We start from the raw sequence: 9,843 nt of genomic DNA, 5'->3' as shown, positions 1-9,843 counted from the left end.
TTGTTTTTGTGTATGGTATAAGGAAAGGGTACAGCTTAACTCTGAATGTGGATATCCAGTGTCCCCGCACCGGATGTAGAAGACTGTACTTCATCGAATTGTTTTGGCACTCTTGTCAAAAAGCAATTGATCATAAATGTTAGGGTGTATTTTTGGACTCTCAATTCTATTGATCTCTGTCTCTAGCCTCATAACAATAACACATTCTTTTGATTACTAAGTTTTAAGACTGGGAAGTGTGAATCCTGCACCTTTGTTCTTCCCTTCAAGATGTTTTGAGTATAGAAGAGGTGACATCCTTGTCTTGTTTCTGATCTTGGGAAAGCATTTGGATTTTCACCATTAAGTGTGATGTTAGCTGTGGGTTTTTTCATAGAAGCTGTCCTTCAGGTTAATGAAGTTCCTTTCTATTTCTGTTCAAAGTTTCTTCCTGTTTTTATTTCATCATGAAGATGCTTTTTCTGCATCTGAGATAGTCATAGAGTTTTCATCTATTAGTCTATTGATACAGTATATTACCTTAAATGATCATTGTACGTTAAACAAATTTCACCATCCTGAAATAAATTCCACTTGGTCATGTAAGTGTATAATCTCTTTTATATACGGCTGGTTTCAATGTGCTATATCTTGTTGAAGACCATTGCATCTAAATTCATAAGATATAATGGTCTGTACTCTTCTTGTCATGTCTTTTTCTTGTTTTCATATGTGAATAACACTGGCTTCATAAAATAAGTTAAGAACTATTCCATTTTTTTGTAAGTTTGTGAAGAATTGGTGTTGAATTTTCTTTAAAACATTTGTAGAATTTACCAGTGAAGCCATCTGATCCTGGGCTTTTTTTTTTTTTTTTTTTTTTTGTGGGAAGTCTTTAATTAACTCAGTTTTTTAAAAAATTTATTGCAGGGCTATTCACATCTATTTCTTCTGTCAGTTTTGGTGGTTTACTTCTTTCTAGGAATGTGTTCATTTCATCGAAATTATCAAATTTGTTTATATTTAATTGCTTATATTATTACTTTAAAATCCTTTTTATTTTCATAAGATCAGTAGCTATGTTCCTTCTTTCTTTATTCACTTAAAATCTTTTATTCTTCAGTAGCTAAAGGTTTGTCAGTTTTGTTTATCATTTCATCATCTTGTTCCATTGTTTTTTTTCTTTATTGTTTTTCTATTAATCTCCATTCTAATTTTTATTCTCTTTCTTTTTACCTTAGGGTTACTGTGCTCATCTTTTTCCAATGTTTTAAGGTAAGGGTTAGATTATTGATTTAAGATACTTCCTCATCGAAGTATTTGTGCTATAAATTTTTTTCTAAACGCTTCTCTAGCTGCATTCCATTTTGGTATGCAGAAGCTCTGTTCATTTTTTTTTTTTCGTTTTTTTCTGTGTATTCAGATCACATAATGTACATCAGTCATCTTCATATTTACTGATTTCTCTCTTTGGTCAGCTAAAATCTGTTGAGTCCCTCTACTAAATTTTTTATTTCAGTTATTTTACTTTTCAACTCCGAAATTTCTATTTAGTTTTCTTTCATGGTTTGCATCTCATTTTTGACATTCTGTATTTGATGAGACATTGTCATAATACTTACTTTTACTCTTTAAGCATAGTTCCCTTCAGTTCTTTGCATATATAACAGCTACTTTAAAATCTTTGTCTGCAAAGTTCAATCATTGAGTCCTCTTGAAGGCAATTTCCATGCCTGCATTTTTTTTTTTCCTGCATATAGGTCACACTTTCCTGTTTGTTTATGTCTTTAGTGAAATTGATTTCCCCACAGCATGTGTTCTCTGATGTGGTTCTTCACAGGGCTCAGTCTTGGGTATACATACAGTCACTCAGGATAACTGTTTTTTTGAATTTTTAAAAAATCAGGGCCCTCTTTTTCTCTTTCCCTGAACTCTCTGTGAAGTCTTTTTTCCCCCCTGTCAGTGTGTGCCCCTCTATAACCTCCACTAATTGCTAGCTGATTGCTCTATTGTTGTCAGCAATACCCTGGGACATAAATTGCTCTGCAATTTAATTCGATTAAATTCAGGCCCTTGGATATTGGATTTGATTCAATTAAACTGTGGCTTGTTCTGATCCCAGGATGGCTCTTCTTCACTTTTTCTTCCTGATTCTATCTGTTGAACTTTTAGCTAGTCCATGGTTTTGCTTATTGCTCTCAAGGAGCTACCAGTCTCCTTTAAATCGCTGATCACCAACATCTCCATTGTTCAGCAGTGCCCAGAATCTTAAATTTCCCCAGATGTGTTCCAAGTAAAGTCCTTTCCCTGGGGAGAGCTGTGGAACTGTCTGTTCTTATGAGCTGCCTCACTACCCTTTGCAAGACGTCTGTGCTGCTGGTAGGGAGTTGGAGGTCAGGAGAATGGCCGGCTTCTCTTTGAGTGACAGCCATGCTTACAAGGGAAATGCGGGGTGAGGTCGGTAGTCTTGGGTCTTCTGTTCTTGACCGTCCCAGCATGAACCATCTACCCTAGGAGCAAGCTGGGGCAAGAGTGATCGGGGCACGGTATGTAGTGTTTCTGGCCTGCTACGGCTTATGTAGTGTTTCTGCCCTACACGTGGGAGCTGGGTAGAGGCAGGGAGCTCCACATCGCTCCACTGTCCTTTCCTGGGATAGAGTTTCTACAGCTGGGAACCAGGAGGATGCGTGTTGCCGGCCCTGCTCCCCCTGGGTAGATACCATTGCCACAGACGGGGGCCAGGTTGAGAGGCAGCCCTGCGTTCTTGACTGCACCCATCGGAAGTAGAGTTTCCGTGATGCTGAACTGAGGGCGGGTGAGGGAGAGTGGATGGTGGTTCAACAATTGCTCCCCACTCTGGATGTTCTTGAAAAGATTTAGTATATTTTGGTAAATAAACATCTCACTACTTTCTCTATTACCTTAGAACAGTTTCCAGAGATTTCAAGTATTACTTTTTAAATAGTTTTCAGCATTTATGGTGGTTCTGCCGGGAAGACGGTCGTCACACCACCATTCTGTAAGTCGTATCTAGGATTCTGTTTTAATCCAGACACATGCAGCCAGTTCATTAGAGTGTAACAGATTAAGAGCTGTTGATACTAATTTCAGCTCTGGAACTTTGTTATTGAATGACGTCAGACTTATTCTGGCAAATAACTGTGTCTCAAACTCCCCATTTACACATTAAGTCATAAAATCTATGAATCTGTGTCCATTTCCCTTTTTCACACTTGGTGAAATTTAGTAGGCCACTGAATTAGATCTGGTTGAGTGAGCGAGATGCTGTATGTTACAAGTTGTTACTCCCCCCAGTCATCAATGTCATGCTTCATATTGAAACCATAATTTCTAAATAGAGCACTAATGGCTTAAAGAAAAATTATTCCACCTCTCTGGCATACAGTGAACAAACTAGCTATGCTCTAATTTTAAACTATTAGCTGTGTTCTAATTCTAACCCACTGAAATTTTTCCAAGAACCACAGAACCATTAAGGAATGTGTGTGTCTAAAAATGGGAGTGTGAAACCAGCCTCCCCAAAGCCCCAAAGTAAAACAAAAGCGTATATAGCTATGTAAAAACAAATGTGATTGAAGAGATAGCATGAAGGATTGATATTTCCAGTCACGTGTAACACTCATAAAATTATTAATGCTCAGACCATTTTCGCTGGCAGTTTTTTTGAGTAACATCAAAGAACACACATCCTCTCATATTTTAATTTTAATCATTTTACTTTATATTATTAAAATAATTTTATAAGCTATGGAATCATAGACACACACTTGCTCAGGTATAGGAAGTAAGAATGAGATTAAAGCATAAGCAACAGCTTTAAAACAACCTGGTGTGGATCAGAAACTTCCTAAAACTACCCTTGTTTTAAAATCTCACGTTCTTCTGTCAAGAAAACTAAAAGCACCATTTAATTTTTAGTATTTTCCTTGTTGAATTTCTGTTATATCATTTGAATGTGAAACTTGCCTTCATTCTCATATTTTAAAATTTCCGAAAAACGTGTGCATTTGTAGGAAAAGTGTGTAATGCTAAAATATTTTTTCATTCAGTTCTTCATATTTTTTTCTTAAAAAGAAAACCAGGCTCTAATTTATGAAAATATTCTCCTTGATTTATGGCGTGGAGAAATTTTTCCTTCTAAATAAGATGGGTAAAATTATAGCTATACAGAGAAATCTTAGTAGCTCTTATGGAATTATACAAGAAGTTATAAAACTGGCTGGGAATATTAACTCGGGATGCTCTCTAGAGTCAAATCTAGTCTCAAGTCATATCTCATTTTTCTTTTAAGAAAAAGCCTTAGGATGGGTCATGTTGCCTGTAACAATCCCTTGTTCCAATAGTTCCTCAATCTCAAATCTAATGATTTTACTCCGTTTTATTAAAGGAATTGCACTGCACATAAAGGCCCTCTTTAGGGATGATTTTTGTTGGAATTTTTTTCCTGTGTACTGTGAATTCTTGAAATTCCATTTTCTGAGTGTAATCTACCATTTGCGCGTGCGCGCACACACACGTGGAGGAGAGAGAAAGAGAAAACTACGTTCTTACTCTGCTCTGTAGCCACGGGCTTTTGCTACCGCAGTCATGTTCTCGCTCCTTTAGTCGTTGCCCTCCACCTTTCTGCTGTGTTTTCTTTTTTAATCTCTTAAGTACTTCAAATCTTGCTAGCAAAGGAAAACCAAAATATATTTCTTCAACCTTCAAGTTTTATTTACAAGGTGTATTCCCTTCAAATTCCTTCCCTTTACCACCTGGCTTCTCAAAAGATCGGTATATTACAAAAGTTTACATTTCGTTTTAAAACAGTAAAGATTTAGTAGGGACAACTATCAGTTGTCAGAAAGGCATTCTCAGATACTCTCTTTGATTTTTATTCACTCCTTCTCCCACGGTAATATCTATTCTGTAGCTACCAATAGTATCAGGCTGCTATCCCATACATAAAAGATGGATCTCCTGAAGTCAGATTCATTCCGGATCACAACAGAATTTTTCATGGAAATTAACAAGCTGATTTTGAAACTTGAAGAGCAAAAGGTCAAGAAGGTTTGAGACCTTTCCAAAGAAGTTAACTGCTCTAACAGATAACAACAAAATATTTATAAAGCTATAGCAATTAAGACGTTGTGGTATTTATAGAGCTATAGATAAATAAACACGCAGAATACAGAGAGTTTTGAAACAAATCATCGAAAGATTCAGCCTGTGTGCTACAGTGCACTTGCCTTGCTCACAGCACTTTGTACTGTTCCTTGGTGTTTTCAGGGTAATATCATGCTCTAGAAAGAGGAATAGACATCTCTTTCAAGGATGTTAGGTATGGGCTGACACTGTCATCACGGTGCACCGGTTGGAATGAAGACTCATAGATGCCTGGTAACAAATGGAGAGTGGTCTCAAGTCCATGTCAGTGGAGGTTCAGTGGGTCTGTGGACTCAACCTGTGGTTAATTCCCCAGTTCTAGAATGTATACTTAGGATAGATACTTAGCTATCAACCCTCACATTCATTTCATTGTCTCTTAGGAAAAGGACGATAATGGGAGGGATGGCCAAATTTAATCAGATAGTGGACCCATTGCAGTTGTTCTGCCAGATGTGGAATCTTTGCTGAAGCAAAGGTCATCATAGCCTATGGCTGCTGTTGGACAATGAATTCTTCTCCATCCCTTGAGTAGGGAAGCACACAAGAGAGTTCACTTCATATAGCAGGGTGGCATGCATTCACTATTTTGTTTCAGGATTCTGAATCAAACTGAATGGTCTTTGTCAATATGGTCTGGAGGAGTTTCTACTGTCTTGACTTTTCCTGGACTCTCATATTGGTCCACTATTTTGATACCATTATGTTTTCTAGACTTGGTGAACAGGATGTAGCAATTATCCTAGATACTCTAGTCACATACATATATACCAGAGGTCCTGAAACATTAACCTTTTTTTTTTTTTTTTTTTTTTTTTTAGTGAATCAGTGATTTGGGACATGCCACGAAGTTCCTCTCTAAGGTACAGTTTTGCATCTTGGAACCCCATTAAAAAAGAACCATAGTAGTTGGTTGGTTGGGCCTATTTGATTTTTGGATCAGCTTATGCCATACTTGGGAATACTGCCTCTAATCCATTATCAGACTGTGGAAGAACATTACATTTTTGTTCAGGGCTCAGGTTGGAGATGACTGTGCAGCCAGTCCAGACTGTGGTACAATCTTCCCTGCCTGTTGGCCATGGAATCCTGCAGATTTAATGGGCTAGAGGTGTGGATGATGGATATCTGGAGCCTCTGGCAAGCTCCAGGGGGAGAGTAGCAGTGCAGACAGACCTGCAGGTTTCTAGAGCTAATTCTGCTTGAAAAACAGCTCCCTAGAAACTAATGGGCCTTTAAAGAGATTAAGAGTCTGATACCAGGGGTAAAAAGTGATTATGAAAGTGGAGTTGCTTATCCTAAATTGAGTATTATCAAATCCAAGGAGTCATCAGGTGGCCTAGGATATCACCAATCTATTGTATAATAGAAATAGTAGATTTGCAAAACAGGAACAGAAGTCACAGGTAGATTGCATAAATAGGTGGCCCAGACTATCACGGCAGCAACTGGCACAGCGGTAGAGGAAAAGTTCCACAGTGGTCAGAGCTACAAGCAGTACTCAGTACCCCTGTTCAGCAGGGATGGAGGAAAAGACAACCTGCTATATGGAAATGCAGAGAATTTTTTGAGATGGTGGAAATGTGCTGTTTCAGGGGCCACATGTGTCTGTTGGGTACTTGAAATGTGACTAGGGCAACTTCTAATTTTAGTGAATTTTTAATTTTATGTAATTAAATATTGGCTATGTAATTAAATAAATGGCTATTTAACGTAAATAGCCATCTTGCGGTATACCTGGGCGGCTAAGTTGGTTGAGTGTCCGACTCTTGGTTTTGGCTTGGGTCATGATCTCAGGCTCTTGAGGTTGAGCCCCAGGTCAGGCTTCACACTCAGCAGAGAGTCTGTTTGAGATTCTCTCTCCCTCTTTCCCTCCCTCTGGTTGCACGTGCTCTCTCAAATAAATAAATAAATAAAGTCTTTAAACAGCCATCCTGGGCTAGTGGCTGCCATATTCGGATACACAGGTCTAAATTATATATATTCTCATAATGTATAACCAGTAGATATGAGTTATAGCAAAAGTCATTGATATAATTATTCTAATAATTTCTCACTCTGACATGGCTCTGGCCAGCTAAATGATACTGCTGTCTGAACTATGTTTTGACGTGTCTCTTCCAGTGATTTCTTCATTGAATAGTCACTCCTTCATTTAGAGTCATTACTTATTGAGAATCCTGCCAGGCATCTAAGTTCACTTGCTGCCCTTCCTCTCAGTCTGTTTTCCTCACTGCACTCCTGGCCTCTCAGTGACTCCCTGTCACGAACCACAGGGATACCTACCATCCTGCTCAGATGCTGTTCATGTGCCAGGAGCTCGTGCTGGACACACTTGAACCAGAGGACAAGCCAGGAGAGGGCATGGTGGCCTGAGGATAGGGAATGAGGTGGCCTAGATTTATTTCATCCTGATTGTCCGAGCCAGTGGCTGGCCAGAACCCGGTTTGATCGTACACAAAGGCAAGGGCACAGTGGATTTCAGTCCAGTTAGTACCCTGGAACGAAGGCAGAAATGGGAAAGAGTAAAAGGGAGACAATAAATGAGAAAGTGCAAAAAATGGACTAGGATGGCCAAGGGCTCAGTCAGGGCCGCTCTGAAGCTCACTTGGCTGGAAAGTGGCAGCTCAGGAAGGCCTAGGGAGGGATGGGCAGCCTCACGTGAGGCCCCGCTGCCCAGGGACCAGTCGTGAGGGTGGGTCAGAAGGGACTAGATGTGGGGCTCACTTGCTGGGGAGTCTGTTCTTCTGGGTGTAAACTGGAGTTTTCAGGACATACATACCTGCAGACCTCCCCTTAGCTCTAGCGATTTATGTGCTCCCCCAGAAATTAAATTGTTGCATGCGGAAGAGCTTTCCAAGCTCACCTGAAGTTGACACACTGTGTGGGAATGTATCCCCTCCAATCAGTTCATGTGCTTGGCTGCTGGCTGCCTTCCCAGCTAATATCGGAGCTGGAGGAGCATGTGTTGCCCCTTGGACAGTGAGGTTGAAATGGTAGGTCTTCCTCAATTTAGCTCTGCCCCTCACCCCTACTCCCCCCAACTTTTGAAATGAACAATAGAAGGTTTGTATCTGGCCACTTCCTGCAACCTCAGCTTCACTACCCAAAGGGAAAAATGCCTTGAATTGCAATGGACATAGTGGAATTTGGATGGATGGATGGATGGATGGATGGATGGATGGATGGATTTACACTGCTTCTCCATTCCACGGAATCTCAGACTATTATCATCAGCACGGAAGTATTGCAGTATTTTAACAGCCCGTAAATTTGCTAAACTTGATATTCCCACTGAGTATCAGTCCTAAAGTCACATGATGGCTTTTTCCCCCTGTTATTTTCCCACAGCTTTGTCTCTGACACAGTTTCTTTTCCAGGAACTGTAAGTCGTTTTTAAGTCATCTTAGTTTGCTTCTGAGTCCATTGTATTCAAATAAGAATAATAATATTTGTCCTCTACAGCTTGATCACTGAATGATTAATATTTGAGTGACTTGTGGTTACCATCCACGGAGCTTTTCCTCAGCCAGGCTGCAGAAAAACGAGTGGACTAAGGACTTGGTGAAGGCTGGCTCTCTGGTCTCGGGAGCTGTGTATATAATTTGTGGAGTGCCCAGAGTGAACTGGGCCTTACTGGGACAAGATTCAAAAGAGGGTTGTGTTTACCTTCAGAAGTAGAAGGTTAGCAGTCAGCATCAAGGAAATTAGAAGTCTCACTCTAGGGAGCTGGGGAAGGTGACTGATTGATTGACTGATTGATTGAAGTTAATAAATTCACCGAAGAACTTGCAGAGAATCACTGACGCCAAACTCTGGAGGGAGAGTTATTAGCATCATTTAATGAGCTTTAGATAACAACTTCCTGCTCCGGGGCCCCTGGGATCTGGGAATAAGCCCAGTCAGCGATAGCGATTGAGTCTACTCTGCCTGGAATCCTTGTTTTGCACGGTCTCAGGCCAGTGGATTCCTGTTCTGTGGCCTGATGACATTCTGTCCTGGGATGCCGCTGCTTTGTTTCTGTGCCTTCATGACTGTTTACACAGAGCCCTCAGCCTTCCCATCTGTAAACACTCCAAGTTCACTCCAAGTGCAGTCTACAGAGGCCTCCGCTCCCTCCAGTGTGCCTGGCTAAATGCCGCAGGCCGCTGCTTTTTTTATCGTTCACCCCAGGAGTGGTGTTGCTTTCCACCGCCCCCCAGTAGTTTTCTTTGAGTGGAGCGTTCCCTGGGGCTTGGCCCTGCCCAGCCTGGATTTCAGACCTGTCCAGAGGTCTGTTCCACCCGCTGGGGTTGTGCTCCAGCACTGGCACCCCACATGGAAAGAGGTACCCAGTGACCAGGGGGAGGAGTGTTGACCAAGATCTGACTTGAAGCACCTCCTTCCCCATTTAAAGGAGACCCCAGCATTTTGCTACATAATCTCACATTCCTCTGGCATGAACAGCCTGGGAATGTTACTAAGACAAGTACAGAGAATAATAACTCACTGAAATTTGTACTTTGATTCCCAATAATAGATGAAATGTGTTTGTGATAACTGATGAGTTCTTTGACTCAACTACTATGTCCTTTAATTACATGCCTGAAAGCAAAGTACCTCTCCTGCCTGGTATTTTGAGATTTTTAACCTATGCTCCCTCTCACCATATTTCCTCTTCTTTCTCTTTCCAAGCAGGAATGTGTAAATTGCTCCCGT

At 40.5% G+C, this 9,843-nt stretch overlaps 1 long non-coding RNA gene across 2 annotated transcripts in view; it reads left to right on the top strand.

The window, feature by feature from the left end:
* Positions 1 to 1,215: 1,215 nt before the first annotated feature.
* LOC121104255 overlaps positions 1,216 to 9,843 on the top strand; it is a 57,474-nt gene continuing 48,846 nt past the window's right edge. For both annotated transcript variants that reach the window (XR_005836536.1, XR_005836537.1), the window contains exons 1-2: positions 1,216 to 1,254; positions 5,967 to 6,008. This is a non-coding gene — a long non-coding RNA (uncharacterized LOC121104255). The remainder of the gene's footprint in view (positions 1,255 to 5,966; positions 6,009 to 9,843) is intronic.

The sequence above is a fragment of the Ursus maritimus genome, unplaced genomic scaffold (genome assembly GCF_017311325.1).
Source record: "Ursus maritimus isolate PB19 unplaced genomic scaffold, ASM1731132v1 scaffold_20, whole genome shotgun sequence".
In the NCBI taxonomy this organism is placed as follows: domain Eukaryota; kingdom Metazoa; phylum Chordata; class Mammalia; order Carnivora; family Ursidae; genus Ursus; species Ursus maritimus.
This window is presented reverse-complemented; position numbering and strand designations above follow the sequence as displayed.